The sequence below is a fragment of the Zalophus californianus genome, chromosome 9, assembly GCF_009762305.2.
Source record: "Zalophus californianus isolate mZalCal1 chromosome 9, mZalCal1.pri.v2, whole genome shotgun sequence".
NCBI lineage: Eukaryota > Metazoa > Chordata > Mammalia > Carnivora > Otariidae > Zalophus > Zalophus californianus.
In genome coordinates this window covers 29,797,163-29,813,597 of record NC_045603.1, presented here as the reverse complement: position 1 = coordinate 29,813,597, position 16,435 = coordinate 29,797,163, and the positions used below count along the sequence as shown (strand labels likewise).

General features: G+C 37.2%; 1 long non-coding RNA gene and 1 other non-coding gene across 2 annotated transcripts in view; one reads left to right on the top strand and one right to left on the bottom strand.

Annotated features, from left to right (window-relative positions):
- The window catches only part of LOC113922729, a 136,964-nt gene that overhangs the window by 50,162 nt on the left and 70,367 nt on the right, over positions 1–16,435 (top strand). The gene's annotated exons all lie outside the window — the stretch shown is intronic.
- LOC113923206 lies at positions 4,313–4,418 on the bottom strand. The gene has a single exon (XR_003520213.1). It is a non-coding gene; the product is annotated as a U6 spliceosomal RNA (small nuclear RNA).

Sequence of the window (16,435 nt, the reverse complement as noted above, 5' to 3'; positions counted from 1 at the left end):
CATCCTGAGTGTTTATTCTCATTCCTGGTTGCCATTGCTTGCAACTCAGCCTGGACCCTCACAGCTGCTCTTTCTGATACACTGGGATTATTAAGGCTTTAACTGCAAACATACAAGGAAATAGAAAGGATTTTTAAAATTCCAAATAATACAGATTATTAAAAGCTAGAAAAGCTCTTAAAAGTAATACTCATCATAGGCTTTCTGGTCTACATTAAAATGCAAATGAAGCTAGGTCAAAGAGTCCCTTTCCTGAGCCATTCACTCTGTCTGAATCCAGAGTTTAGACCAAGCTCTGAATCCAAGTTCAGCAGATTCCCATTAGCCCAATGGGATTGCTAATTCTTTTCAGATTAGGCTCCCTAGTCTTCTCTGTTTATCTTCTCTTTTTCTCTGACTCTCAAGCCTGTTATCCTTCATCACAATTATTCTTGGCTCCCCTGGTCCGTTCCTTCTTCCTGGCAACTTGAAAGAGAAGGACCATTATGGACTCCTTCTCTAAACTTTAAGAAGTCCTCTACTGACCTAAAAAATATCTTTTTGCCCTTTGGAGTTCCTGCCTTCTCTATCAGTATTTATTTGGAATCAATTTACTAGGAATCATTGAGGCTCATTCTTTCAGCTTCTTAATGATGCTCTGAATATGTGCGTAGGCTTAATTCTCTATTGAGACCTCGTTAGTGTTCTCCATCCAGAGGTTAGCCTCTGTATGTTATCTCTGGTCTCACTAGTTTCCAGAAGGCATAATCTCATCCTACCTTGTTGTTTTTTTTTAAATCCTACCTTTGATAGACTCAGTTACTTTTTTTTTTCTTTTTGTATCTGAGGGAAACATCAATTTGCAGTAACTGTACGTTTATGGACCACTTGAAGCACCCTAATTTCAAATTACTGTTAAGAGCCTTTGGTTGTTCTAGATTATGTACATGCCCCTTGTTTTGTGTTGTGTGTGTGTTTCTTCTTATGTCCTTCTCTTTTCTCCAAAAGGTGGTTTTCCAGGGTCTTAATATTATTTTTAAAATATTAAATGTGGTAAACAATTACTAGTATTCACAAATACCGAATTCTCCTTTCCATTCCTGTTTAGGAAAGATTATACTTTCCAGGCTCCTTTAGTTAGGTGAGAACAATAGACTGGCTCCGGCCAGTGAAATGTGCATGGGTGTGATGTGTGAACATTAAGCTGAGACAATGAAAAACCTCAATTTCTCTAATCTGTCTTGTCTCCTGTCATGACTACCAGCTATACTCTGGGCAGAGGATTCTGTCAACCTCTCCCTACATGATTATATGAAACAACTACTGTTTTGTTGACTCACATTGGACATGTAGTGTGAGGAAGAAATAAACTTTTGCTGTGTTAGAAACTGATATTTCAGGGTTAATTTGTTACTGAGGTATAGCCTATTATCCTGATTAATAAAACCATTATGTTATGAGCAGGGTCTAGCAATAACAAGCATTATCTCCTCTGGCAGAAGAGGCTCAAGATTCCCTAGAATGTAACAAGATGATAAATCCATTTTAATGTCCATAAACTGTGGAAGGAATGATTTTTTTTTTTAAATAAGGATATCTTTTAAAGGCAAGACATTTTGATTTATTAAACATGGACAAATTCGGAGACTTAATTTTAGCATCTAGAGGTGCAAATTCTTGGTTTTTCTTTGAAAATTAGATTTCATAGTACTGTTTTCTGTAAAACTATTGTTTTATTCCTACCTTGTATTTCTAAAACGTTCATATCAAAGGAGGCTATCGAATATTTAGAGTTCTGAGAACAGGTCAGCTTCATGATTCCCACCCCACCCATGGGATCAACTGTGGCATAGTACAAAGAATTCCAGTGCCATGGATTCCATTATGTCCAGAATCTGTCTTGTGTTTTGCCTTCCAAACCTGCCTTGACTGCCTTACTTGTTCATTCCTGAGGCTTTTCTTGATGTCTGGTCTCTGGACTCCACCCTTCATATAGACCTAATGTTTCAACTTTACTTGCTTCCCACACCCTCATCTGGGACCCAAGCATCAATCCCCCTTTGTTCTTCAGCCAAAAGCTTATTTCCCCTCCCCCATTCCCACACTCACTCTCAACTCCTGGAACTGCTAAGCCCAGGCTCCCCACATTCCTAGGAAAAGAAGTCAGCAACAGGAGGTCAGACAAAAAAATCTGAAGCTCATGCAGGTAGTAGTAGAAGTTATTTTTGTGTGTGATTTTAGGAAACCAAACTCATTTGCTTCAAACTTGTCCACCATCTTAATTATTTCTGGGCTCACTGGTTATAGTTTACTTCTTACAGGCATTGTAATCCATCAATGTGTACCTGTATTGATATCCTGATGGTGAGATAGAAAAGAGAAGGATCAGGCTGCAAAGTGCTTTATAAAGAAGGACAGTTTTCTTATTTTCCAGATGGGTTAGGGAGGCACAGCTGGAAAGAGAATGTGGGTTTTTATCCAAATCCTGTGCTTTCATTTGTCTTGGCAGCTACATTCTAAGGAGTGTAGGTCATTAAGAGGACGCAAGCACTCTGGGCTGAGCTTCTGTGTAAGGTAGCACTGCGGCAGTAGAGCTGTGAACATCTTAGACACACCTTATGCGCTGTCTACTGTATATAAACTGCTATATAATTCCTACACACAAAGAGGGACACTTTATACAAAATGTAGTTCAACATTTCTTATATATCCATCTTAATCAGTATAATTCTGCTGAACTGAATGCTCTCATTTTCAGAACTTACATGATTATGGCTGCCAATATTATAGTAAGAAGAAGAAAAATTATCCAAGTAATTTCCCTGAATGTGTAGTGACTTGTTCTCTCTTCTTTCCTGTCCCAAGTATTCTTCAAGTATTGAAAGGAAAATCAAGAATTAGTATTTTATTATTCACTTGTTATTATTATTAATTACAAATTATTGATCCTTTGCTATGTTCCCTTCCTCTGATCATATATAATCAGTGATAACTTCTAGCAAAGGCTGCTGCTGATTTTAAAAATATTCATGTTTCATAGCTTAATTCATATTTCTTTTACATTAAAGCACTTCCTGAAATAGGGAATAATTATGCAAAGTACAGTAGATTTAATGTGATCCAGGATCCAAGACATCCTGTTCTTGCTATAGTTGGGAAGACTGTTAAGGTTAGAAAGGGGAAGTCTTCTTTTGGTAGTAGTCTAGCCTCTGCCTGCTTCTTTTATCTTTGTCTTTCCCAGCTTTTGTTTTGTTTTGTTTTCCTTAGTGCTCCTTAGTTGACATTGATCTATTGACTCAGGGAAGGCATTGTTATCTCCTTGGTATTTATTTGAAACCTTAATGCACCTCAAATCTTCATTTCAACATAGCATGTTAAGTTGGGACTGAAGTATCTATGAAATTGTTTGGTACTCAAACCACAAATGTTAAACATTAAAACTCAGTCTTGAAAGGAAGGGAAAAATTTAAAACCATGTTTTAATAATACTATCAATAACTTAGCTGTGTTCATGTATTCTCTCTTTCTTTTATATACAAAGCATGATTATATGTATTTCTCTTTCTGTTGCCCTGGCTGTTTTCTTTTTATAATGATTGGGATACTGAAGAAACAAAAAGGACGTTCAAAATGCAAGAAGCTGTATTTGTGTCCTTACAGCTATTGGTATATTCCAATATCAGGGAGATGATAGAGTTTTAGGAACTATTCTGAGCAATTTTGCCCACTTAGGGCATCTAATAATGACTACCAAAAAAAAAAAAATCAGTAAGGTCCATACTGTTCACTTTTCTTCCTACTCAAAACTAAGGGTTTTTTGTTTTGTTTTGTTTTTGTTTTTTCTTTTCTACTCAAGACATACAAGATTTAACTGAGAATGACATCTCACACTATGAGATAATCTATATGTATTTTCTTAAAATTTTCATAATTCATATGCACAGCAACTAAAACTAAAAGACAAGGGGGCAAGAGGCATATGTCTCTGTTAATTCTGGACCTTCAGCATCCAGCCTATTTTTTGGAACATGGTAAACAGGAAGTAGATGTTTGTAAATTTGAAGATTAATTGGTAATACATTATCAATATATGAAATGGTTCTGGTTTAACTACCAATTCTTCCTCACTGAGTCTCTTCATGTAAAATGGTTCTGGAATCATTAAAGGAATAAGGGTGCTATTCACTTTAGGGTCAGCATCTCTTCTGTGGTGCTGGCTCTGCATTATCATACTGGTTCTTTGTTGTCCACTTAATCTATTTTTGCTTTCATTTCTAGTCCCTGTCACAGTATGAGTCCGGCCACATCTTTCTTTTCTTTCTTTCTTTTTTTTTTTTTAATGGAACACTTCACGAATTTGAGTGTCATCCTTGCCCAGGGGCCGTGCTAATCTTCTCTGTAACATTCCAATTTTAGCATATGTGCTGCCGAGCAAGCACAGACTGTTTCTTTCTGGATGGGGTGTTTCCATGTATTACTCCTGCTCTCCTAATTGGGAAATAAAGCTCTCATTTGTATGTTGCGGTAGTTCAGGCTCTGGTCCTATGAGTTTTCTTCATCCATCATCTTCCTCTCTTTTATTCTTTCTTCTCTCTCTCCATTGGCTGTTTTCTCGCCGGCAAATATTTGATATTTAGACATACTTAAGATGTATCCATTTTAAGAACAAACAAAAGTGAATAAAGTACCTTGACATCTGTGCCTTTTTAGGTAAGATTTCTTCCTCCCTTTCTTGGCCAGGTCACTTGAAATACCAGTCTACCTGGAATGTTTCTCTTTCCTTTGCTCCTGCTCTTTTCAACCCAAGGTAATATCTCTTCTGCCTATCACACCTCACAAAAAAGTATCCTTCATAAGTCTTTAATTCTCGATATGACTTTCTATGATATGGAAAGAAAATGCTATGAATTTTAATTACATTTTTATTAATATTCATGTTCTCATTAACATTGGAACCTTAATTGTTTACATGTTAAGTCAAATGATGGATCCTGAGGGAAGAGTGACAGCCACACTATGGAGATGTTTCTATGTAACTGCTATGTGTTGTAGTTTTCAGTTACAGTGATGACACTTGGAATCCTTGTATGAGCTCTTAATCTGGCATATTAGGAGTTAAAAACAGTAGTAATCTAACAGGCCGCTATGAGAAATATGTTAAAAAAATTAAAATCATCAATATCTATTTATTTATTTATTTATTTTTTTAAAGTTTTATTCATTTATTCATGAGAGACAGGGGGAGAGAGAGAGAGAGAAGCAGAGGGAGAAGCAGGCCTCCCGCGGAGCAGGGAGCCCGATGCGGAACTCGATCCCAGGACCCTGGGATCGTGACCTGAGCCGAAGGCAGACGCTTAACCATCTGAGCCACCCAGGCACCCTCATCAATATCTATTTAAAATCTATATTCAATGGGGCACCTGGGTGGCTCAGTCGGTTAAGTGTCTGCCTTCAGCTCAGGTCATGATCCTGGAGTCCAGGGATTGAGCCCTGCATCACGCTCCCTGCTCAGTGGGGTCTGCTTCTCCTTCTGCCCCCCACTGCTCCTTCTCTCTCTCTCTCACTCACTCTCTCCCGACATAGATAAAGGGGAATGAATACACTTATTGTGATGAGCACTGAGTATAGAGTTTTTGAATCATTATATTGTACACCTGAAACTAATTTAACACTGTTTAATTATACATCAATTAAAAAAAAGTAAAACAAAACAAAAAAAATCTATATTTACACCAACTACCATAAAGATGAAGTTTACCCTAAGTGCTTTGAAATAATTGCTAATATTAGCAAAACAATAATAGCTATTAATATTAGCAGGGCCTTTAAAATACATTAACTCATTTTATTCACATTTTTTTCTATTTTTTGTGTTATATAATACACACAATCCATTGGTACAGTAGAATATGCATATAATCTATAAGTAAATGATTATACATATATGGTTGGTTTTTGCTCAGATAGTGTTCCTTCATGGAATAAGCACTCAAAAAGTAGACTACTGTATTATATTGCTTTACCTATTTATGTTGGATGGCTCTTCTGTAGTTAAAGTATTTCATCAATTAATTTTGGGTAATGAAACAATCTGTATGTCTCATTGGATAATTAAAATGTGCATAGGCATACTAAATGTCCTGAAATGTCCTTCAGTAAATACATTTTTCATTTTACTGTGTTTACGAAGCATTTTCCAAACTTATTTGTTTAGAGACAGTTTTTTTGTCTTTGTTTTTCTTTTTGTTTTGGTGGCACCACTCTTAACATACTTTGGATTAGGGTTCCACAGATTACTAATCAGATACTCATGTGGGAAATGTTGACTGCTGATTTGAAATATCTATGATGCATTGTTCAGTGCAAAAAGAAGATTCCAAGCCAATATGAATAGTATGACTTACTTAACAAATTATATGGACTTATGAAGATCTGAGCTGACATATATACTAAGATGCAAAAAGTACTAGATGATGGATTTATTGATGATTCCTTTTTTCTATTTGATTAGCATAACAATGCTTTGATTCTGTCTCTTTCACTCTGTGTGCCTGTGGTAAAATTATTTAAACTCTCTGTGCTTTAATTTCAATCATAAAATGTCAGTTTTAAGTGTTTTACTTGGAATAAGCTGTATTATCTGTACTAATATTTTTTATACTCAGCAGGTACTTAGTGTGCACCTATTGTGAGCTAAGCACAATGAAAGTGACTTGTTTATATGATTTAAAGCATTTTTTAAAAAACCCTCACAATTCAGATATATTAAAATTGAAATAAAACTTACTATACCATTCAGACCCATGATCCCTTCAGGATAGCAAGGTTCCTGACCTGGTACCACGATGGGACAAGCAACAATGTCAAAGTGCTTATCATGATCCTTGCTGTTGACATCAAAGGCCAGGAATGTGGCCTGAATATCTACTTTCCCTTAATAATCCTTTATTCATAATCGTAATCTACTTCTTTCTCTGATTTTCTTTATATACTAATTGTGGCAAACCTTATTTGAAGCTATTCATATTTTTATTTTTTACTACTTAGGAGGTTACAAATTCTATGAATTCCTTACATGATAAATTAGAAATTAATTATTTGTATTTATTTTAACTATGTCTGTAGGAGTGCTGAAACATGGACTCCATCTTTGGCCCTCCATCTTGTTCTACCCTCTGGCACACAGATGATGCCAATTTAGATAACTACCTTTTGACCTCACCATCATGCCTCTCACTCCAATCCCATGGGGATTAAGGTCTGGATGGGGACAGAGAATATGGGACAGAGAACAGCAGCCAACAATAGCTGTGTAATATCCTGCGGATTGTCCCTCCATCCACCCACCTGCCCAATTGCTCCTGCTAGTAAGTTATCCTGAATAAGACTGTATAAATGGTGTGGAGTGGCTTACTTTGTTTTTCAGTATTAAAGTGCCTTCTCAGTCTGGAGGACACATTACTGACCCTCCAACACTTTCTAACAATGTCTTACTCAAGCTTTGTGATTTGAGCACCCAGTAGGAATACTGATCAGGTATTTTGTTGCTATAAAGTGACGCATCAGTTGGAGGGCCTTAGAGCATACTGTGGGTATAATCCAAGAATGAGTCAGTCTCAGGAGAATCTTTTTGGAGTAACTATGAATCATATTTGTTTAGGATTTGCTTCCGGAGTATTCTGTACTCTAAAGTACCTGAAAGACCACTTTGCCTTCTGAGCCTTTATACTGTGGAATGGTGCTTAATAATATGAAGAAAAATGAGAATAAAAACCACAGTGCAGCCTTTTATTTGCTTTATGTGTTTACATGCTTTCTATGTTGCTAAACATATGCTCTCATTGTCATGAACACTAAATCCCAAATCTCTTTCTTTCCCTTACAGTTAAAAAACAGTCATTATTAATCCAGAAGCATATTTTCTAATCTGGTTTCTTGTTCTGAAGTTGACAGCATTAAAGTGAGTGGACTATTTGTAAGCACTCATCTTTGGTTTATACTTTATATCACAGTTTTTCAACCCTGATATTGTTGTTACTTGCAGCTGCATAATTCTCAGTGGGGGGCATTGTTCTGTGCATTTTTGAAAATTTAGCAGCATCCCTGGCCTCTACCCACTAGATGCCAGTAGCAAGCCCTCTTTGCCCCAACTGTGATAACAAAAAATGTCTCCAGTTATAAACATCATCTCCAGTTGAGAAGCACTGCTTTAAATATCGACGTTATTTCTTTCTGTTGGTACATTTGGGGATAAAACAGATTGAACATTTGATGTCTAGTGGGGTCTCTGAAAGAAACACATGTTTTGCTGTCTTTGAGTTGTTTTTGAAAAGACTTTTAACAATTTTCTTTTAATGTGTAAATCTAATCCTAGAGACCAGAGAAAAGGGCCTAGGTGTAGATATAGGATTTATTTATCCAAGACTTCATACCAGAGATATGAATATGTCATAAGACGTATTTCTTTTAATATCTTCCTTATTTGTGTAATGATTGGCCCCAGTCAGTCCACATATGAAGATATTATCATTTGGACTTGATCATGTTGTGCCTGGGACCAAGTGTTTTTTCTGAACTGTCAATATGCATACTACTTTTCCATAGTTTATGGATGTTTTATTCAGTTTGTTCTTCCATAAGAAAACTACCATAGACTGGGTGGCTTAAACAATAGAAATTTATTTTTCACAGTCCTAAAGGCTGGGAATTCAAGATCAAGATACAGGTGGGTTCGGTTTGCGTTCGGTTTCTGGTGAGAGCCCCTTCCTGGTTATGTCCTCACGTGGCAGAGGGGAATTGGAGAGGGGGACAGAGAGAACACACAAACAAACTCCTGCTTCTTCTTTCTCTTCCTTTAACGGCACTAATACTATCATGAGGGCTCCACCCACATGGCCTAATTGCCTCCCAAAGACTCCATCTCTAAATACCACCACAATGGGGATTAGTGTTTCAGCATAGGATTTTTATGGGGACACAAACATTCAGGCCATAGCAGTAGGAGAATTTCATTATATGAAAAAGTTGAAAGACTGATATTTTCTGTCTGAATCCTTATAAAAAACAAGAATGAAAAGTAAAAATATTAAAAGAATCAAACTCAAGTATAACTGGGAAAATATAAATATATGAAATGAGATAATTAGGTTTCACTATAGTCTCTTCACTTTACCTTGATAGGATCACAGTATAACCTGAACATTTATCCTTCTCAGAAAGATTCAAAAACTTAAAATTGTTTTAAACTATCACCTTTGCCAGGACAATGAAACAGCAAAGAACTTCAGTGGTATTTTTCTATCACAGGAAAATCATTTCAATTAGATACATCAGCAATATATAAGGGGAATATGAAACAGGAAAGTGACATCAGACCTTGAGACAAATGGCTTAAATCTCATAAATGATTTTTTAAAAATAAGAATTTTAGTGATTCATTGGTGACTTCATGGAAAGTTACATTTATAAAAACCAATTCAAAATTAGAGTGAAATTCTAAGTTCAAAATTAAAATTCAAAAATAGAGTGAAAACCTGTCAATTTACCTTCTTTAAAAAATCACATAAAAGATAAGCCTGATCAATCTTGTTTGTTTCTCCTAGACAGGGTTTTTCAATATTGACACTATTGACTAGATAAATCTTTGTTGTGGGAACTATCCTGTGCAATGTGGGATGTTTAACAGCATCTCTAGCCTCTGTCCACCAGCAAGTAGCAATGCTTGCACAGTTGTGACAATCCCAAATACCTCTAAACATTGCCAAATGTCCCCTGGAGAGCTAAATCTCCCCAGCTGAGAACCATCCTATAGAAGAATAAAGCAAGACCATACCTGTGAATCCTCATAAGAAGAAGGAAAAGGGAAAAGAAAGACTAAAAGAAGGAGAAAGAAAGAACAATAATCTTTGGAGCCTCCTGGTGCTTTACTTGACACCTTTTATTATTACAGGGAAACACACTTAGAGATAATAGGGATTTAAAACAGCAGCAGACAAAAGTACATCATTTCATTGTAATTGAGGAGAAGCTGAACCCTTGCAAACTCAGTGGGACAGATAACAATTGAAAAGTGAATCTTTAGCAACTTATGTGCTTTTGAATGAATGGGAAAAAGCACTCTTACCATTCTGACTGCTACTTATATGACTTCTGCACAGTTGGAGGGTCTATTTTAGGCAACTATAAATTTGATTTAAATGCAAACTATATTATGAGCCAAATGTATTCACTGGGGCTTGGACCCAATCCGTTTCTATCTGATGCTCTCAAAGGAATAGCTAGGACATATACTAAAATAACCCCATCACTCCAGTACAATAGAAACTAAATGAGTCAACCTGTTCCCTTTGTTGTTCAACTATAGCAATTCCAAATAAAGTTGTAGCTTGTGTGTACTGCTGTTTGCTAGTTCTACCTTTTCATCTTTTTCTGAGTTACTGTGATGTTAAACCTCCTACTCAGACCCCTGTGAATATCTACAGATATCTTTATTTTATCTCAGCTAAAGCAGCATCAGGTCAGTGGCTGAGATGAAAGGCAGGAACAAAGGAAGTGCAACTGACAAGACTGTGGGGGACTCTGCTAACAATGGAAGTTCTAGAGATGGCAGCCCCTGAAGGCCCAAGCTCCTGACTCTTCTAGAATGGAGACGGGGCTAACCTAAATAGAATAGAACCTCTCTGTCTGATTACAAGGAACCTCTATGGGAAAACTGATGCCAAATCTCTTACTTTGTTTTTGAGTGGTCTTTCCCCTACATTCAAGCATTCCAGCAGACGAAATTTGTATCTAGTTGAAAATATCTGTTTGGTCATTATGAAGTCAAGAGAATACTTTTTCCTTTAAAAGCATTAAGTTTTCCCAGAACACTTATGCTGACTCAGGTAGATGTAATTAAGAAGTTATTCGTTGGATCCTTCCAGATGTTAAAGGCTGACCAGTTGCCTAGGGCCTGGGTTAACTCTCTTGAAGGGAGACATAGCATTTTCATTCTGACCTAAAGCAAATGACCTGCTGGAAGCAAGAATCTTTCACCAGGGCCACAGCTGTTTGTGCATTTTGTTACTTGTGCTGTGCACCACAAATTATAGTTTATAGTTTCAGGGCACTGTTTGGAAACTGCTACAATAATCTTGTTTAATGGATATTTGTGAGCACAGATAATGTTAATCAATACACTATAAGTAATGCATATTTATGGCATTGTTTGTTTTGTGCCAGTGCACACTGTCATTCTTAGGCCCATGTAGAAGAAAGCATTATGACTGCAAGCTAAAAATGCACCATGTCATTAAAGCAGGCAGAAGCAAAAGCATTGATCTATGTGCCCAGGGACAAAAAGGAAACAGGGCAAGTCTAGGGCAAACCAGGAAGTGGTCTTAAATAAAATATAACAACCAACTAAAATGCCAGTAACAATCTACTCGTAAAATTGTTAGTAAAAGTTCTGCAAATGACCATGCATATAAAAATATACAACAAATTAATATAGTTCCTGTATACTAGTACAAATACATTATAAAATGAATGAGAGGTAATATCTTGTAACTATTACATTAAAAAGAAGCATGTGCAACTTGTAGGTGAAAACCAAACCAAACCAAACAACCAACAAAAGCTAAGATATATGCAAAATAAAATACATAAATGTAGAGATATGCCACACTCCAGATGGAGGAAAAACAATTAATGCACATATCTAATGCAATCCTAGTTAAAATATCAATGACATTTTCCTTTTAAATCTTGACAAGATGATTTCAGAATTCATCATAATAAAAAGTAGAAAAGATCTAAGAACAATGAAAAAGAAAAATGTTGAACAGGATTAGCTCTCCCAGATACTAAAACATATTCTGAAACTATAATTATCAAATCAGTAGAGAAAATGGGCACAATTAGTCTAAGTAAAAATAAATTCTGTTGTATAATTTAATATAATAATAAACTGGGAACATTAATCAGTGAGACAAGGATGAATTATTCAATAGAAAGAGATGGCATAATTTGTTAGGATTTTGGGAAAATGTTACATCTTCTCAAGACAACAAAACTGACTGTAGATTAAAGATTTTAATGTAAAAATTCAGACTAGAGAGAGGCAGAAGAAACTGCCTTGGCAAGATGTGAAAGGCATCTGTTAAAATGGATATTTACAAATAGTTTTAATAAAATGGAAAATGATTTTTATAACATGAAAAAACGGGGTCCAATTTTACATATAAAATATAACTTCAGTTTTGTTTGTGTAGCACAACATGCAGAAACAAATCAAAACATTAATTTTTCTATAACTGATATTATGTTCCTGGGACTCTATTATGGCAGAAAAATTGCAACCTTGCCAATTAAACATAATTCAGTTTCTTAAGGCTTAAAAGGTTAAAAGCTTCTTTAAGTCATTTTAGAGCTCTCAGTACTGATCAACCTTTCTCATTCCCTTTAGCAATCAGGGTCTCTTTCCCTGGTTCTTCCTCAGTGGTGCCTGTATACAGAGGAAGGCTTAAATATGTTTTGGTCTCAGAGAGAAGGAACTTTGATCCACCTGCTATCTATATTTCTCTGCTGGCCTCAGCTGCAGTTTGGTAGATTTGTCTTAATCCAGTAATCTGCATTATTTATATGTTTATGTTTATAGCCTCTGAGAATTTAGAATTTGTTATAATGGCAAATATTCCTGAAATACTCTGACTTGCTATAGTCTCTGATCTCAAGGTCATCACACTATGAGACTTCTTTTTCCCAAGCTCAGGCTTCTGTACACCATTGTCTCCACTCTTATATACCGGGCTTCTGGAAACTTCCGGATTTCCTTATTGTTTCACTAATTATAGAGAACTAGGCGTCCTATCTTAGACCCACATGCCAGCTTCTTAGCCACTTTATTTGCTGTTCCTCATTGCTACAATCCCAGGTTAATCATGGGGCTCTTCAAGGAGATTGCAATTTTCCTGAGATAGGCCTTGGGTATTCCTATGCAGGGAATAGCTACATAGACACAAAAATCTATCTTGATGTTTCTATCACTGATTGCAACTTTGCTCCATATTTTGGTCACAAGGCAGAGCACCCAGATACTCACAACATACAATCCTGCCATTCTCTCTCCCTCTCACTTCTTTCTATATAAAGGCACTATAACTACCATCTATAATGCTATGTGTTTTATACTCGATAAACTATAGTGAAAAGGACAAACTACAGTCAGAGCCACAAATTTTGTTTGGCATATCTTAAGGAAGATTTTTATTATTTATTTATTTTCTTTTACAAGAGAGCATAAATATGGAATCATCTATCTCGCAAGACCTTTATGAAAGCCATTCTCTTCTTGGGAATTACCCTAGAATAATAAAAAGAGAGAAAAACAAGAAAGGCAGTCTTCATCTCGGATAAAATTAGAAAGCATATTAACACAAAGTACAATACTGTCAGTCAGAGGTGCAGATTTCAGGACAGGCTGGCAGCACCTGGTAGTGCTGAGTAGAAGAGACCTCCAAGAGGAGAAAACCAGCTGGTCCTTTTTTTTAATTTAACAGTGGAAACAGAGTGTGGATAGGTAGGAACCTCCCCTCTACTTAGTTGGGGTTCAGGAAGTCAGGGAAGAGCTGTCCACTGCAGATGTACAAGACACACCTACGTTTGGGAAGTAGATGGAGGCTGGCCTACAGAAGTGACTAGTGCTCACTTTTAGCCAAGAAGAAACCAAGTCACCCACCTACGTAAACTTTTTGCGATGAGGAACTTCATGTGAACCAGGAAAAATTCTTCCTTGCTTGGAGCATGACTCGACTTTTCTCTGACTCTTCACTGAAAGATGAATAATAATTAAACAAAGAAATAGGTTCTGTGTAACAATATTATAAAAAGGATAACAGGAAGAGGAAACTCTTTATTGGAGAAGAACCACCAGAAAAATAGTGATATTCAACAGATAAAATTGGTCACCAGCAGTATCACCATGGAGTCTAGTAAGTTAATGAAATAGTATATCCTTATTCACAAAACCTCAAAGCATACATAAGATCTGAGAGGAAAAAAACTGATAAAATAAGAGAAGATGAAATTGGGAAATTGGTCAAAAAGGGAGGAGAAAAATAAGCCATTGAAGAAATGAAGTCCATATTGATAATATGGAGCATAGGATTGAGAAAGCAAGAAAATGCAAAGATAATTGACTTCCACTTTGGGCACACAGCAAACTAGATATTGTTCAAACCCTTTAGCTGAGATTTACCTTGATGGTAAATAAACTTTAAACAATATACTTCTACCACATTTTTTAGTTCTGTGTTAATTAGGACCTGTAGGAAACAGATATTGAAACAAGTGATTAACTGGAGTCTACCTTCTGTGAAAGATAAAAACGATGAGGAAGGAAAATGAGTGGAATGTCTTTAGATCTGATGCTTTGAGAGAAAGTGGGGAGGCAATAAAAGAGTCAGAAAGAGCCTCAGACTTGACAGAGAGAAATAAGTCTCAGCCAAACCAATGGGGACTTTGGAACAAACAGGAGTGCTGCTTGAGGAATCCTGTGTTGCGCAGAAATGATTAAACCTAGTATCCCTTCTGTGCTCAGTCTTGGACAGCAATGGCTTGGGAAAATCATAGCTTCAACTTGAAAGCTGAGGCAGATCCTGAAGGCATCGAGGCTGACACTATCCTCCGAACTGCATTCCTTGTAGCAGAAGAGTAATTCTTTTTTGTAAGATCTGACAGGTGCAACTAGACAGCTGCTCTAGTCCACCTCTTGGGCCATATTAATACACTTCTTCATACACATTTAGGGAGGAGATCTCATCAAGGGTTCAAGTGGTACTCTCTTTTGGGGGGAAAATGTGGAAGAGAGGTTAGTGACATGAAGTAACACTATTTGTTCTAGATTCCTTTTGTCCTCAGCTAGCACCTCTGCCAATCTTGGTGGCTTATCTAGTAGTATGGCCCAAACCTGCTTTTCCAAGTCTGAGTTCCTGGTAACTATACTGTTCTTAGGTGGGATTGCTGCATTTGTGCAGTCACAAGTGAGCAAGGGAGTACCAAAAAATGTCCCAAGTTGATCACTTGAGTCCACATATATGTCTCCAAACCCCATCTTGTCCTTCTGATTAAGGTCAGTTACCACTGTGTATATGGTGACTCCACTTCTTGCCTGCTGGTCTCTGTACAAAAGGAGTCCTAAGTGCTCAGGTGTCAGCCGTAACTAGTAGTTCCAATGGGATCTTTATTTTTTTCTCCTGGAGAGGTCATCCCCTTTAGAATCAGGGCCTCTAATCCTGCAGGGACAGCAAGCGCAAAATCATTCGGTATGCCATTGGGAATAATGGGAAGTGGCATCATCTTTTTTTTCCAGTCTTTGGTACCTAGCTTATGTATTCTTTCTATCGGAGCAATGGCATCACATAGAGTTTGCTGATTCAGTGTGCATACAGCATGCTGGAAGGTAGTTTCCCATCCTTGCAGAGTATTGCCCATTCAGGTGTACCCTCAGCAGTCTGTTCTAATACTTTATCAGAATGGCAACTTCCAGATGGTAGGGGGTGAAATGCAGACAGTGTATGCCATTGTTATGGTCGCATGCCTTTATCTTCTTTGCTGTCAAGTGGGTCCCATATATGCATCATAATCCACTTTTTTTTTAAAGATTTTATTTATTTGAGAGAGAGAGAGAATGAGAGATAGAAAGCACAAGAGGGAAGAGGGTCAGAGGGAGAAGCAGACTCCCTGCTGAGCAGGAAGCCCGATGTGGGACTCGATCCCGGGGCTCCAGGATCATGACCTGAGCCGAAGGCAGTCGCTTAACCGACTGAGCCACCCAGGCGCCCATATTCCACTTCTGTAGGAACAGGAACTCTCTAAGACCCAAAGGTAGTGCTGGCTGAGGCTCTGTGAGCAGGAGAGACAAACACATACTCAGAATAAGTCACTGGTCCTTCCAAGATAGAGGGTCCAATGTAATTAATTTGTTACCAAATGGTCCCCTGGAGGAATGATACCTTATCAGGGACTCAGCATTGGTCTCTGTTGTTGAAAAGTTGAACATTCAAAGGCAGCCATTGCTATTTGGCCTTAGTAAGTATGAGTACATGTTGTTGGACCCATGCGCAGCCTCTGTCCCTGCCCAGTATTTCAGATCTGGAGTGGTTAGTGACAAAGACTCTGTCAACTGACCAAGTTATTTTGTCTGATTCATTTCTGATGAACATTAGTTGTGTCTCCTTCCATATGTTAATCTGTCATCCACAAACAATCTCCTAAACGTGCTTGTCTTCTGTCATCTATTCTTTTTTCTTACAGGATCCTGACTAGTCAGTCAGGTCATTGGTCAGGTCATACTGCTCTTGAGTCTATATATATTTCCACCTCAGAGCATTTCTCCTCATATACAAAGAGGATGACTTGGTGTACCAAAGTACAGCTCTGTCTGCTAGGAAGATACTATTTTGCCACTGTCTTTCAA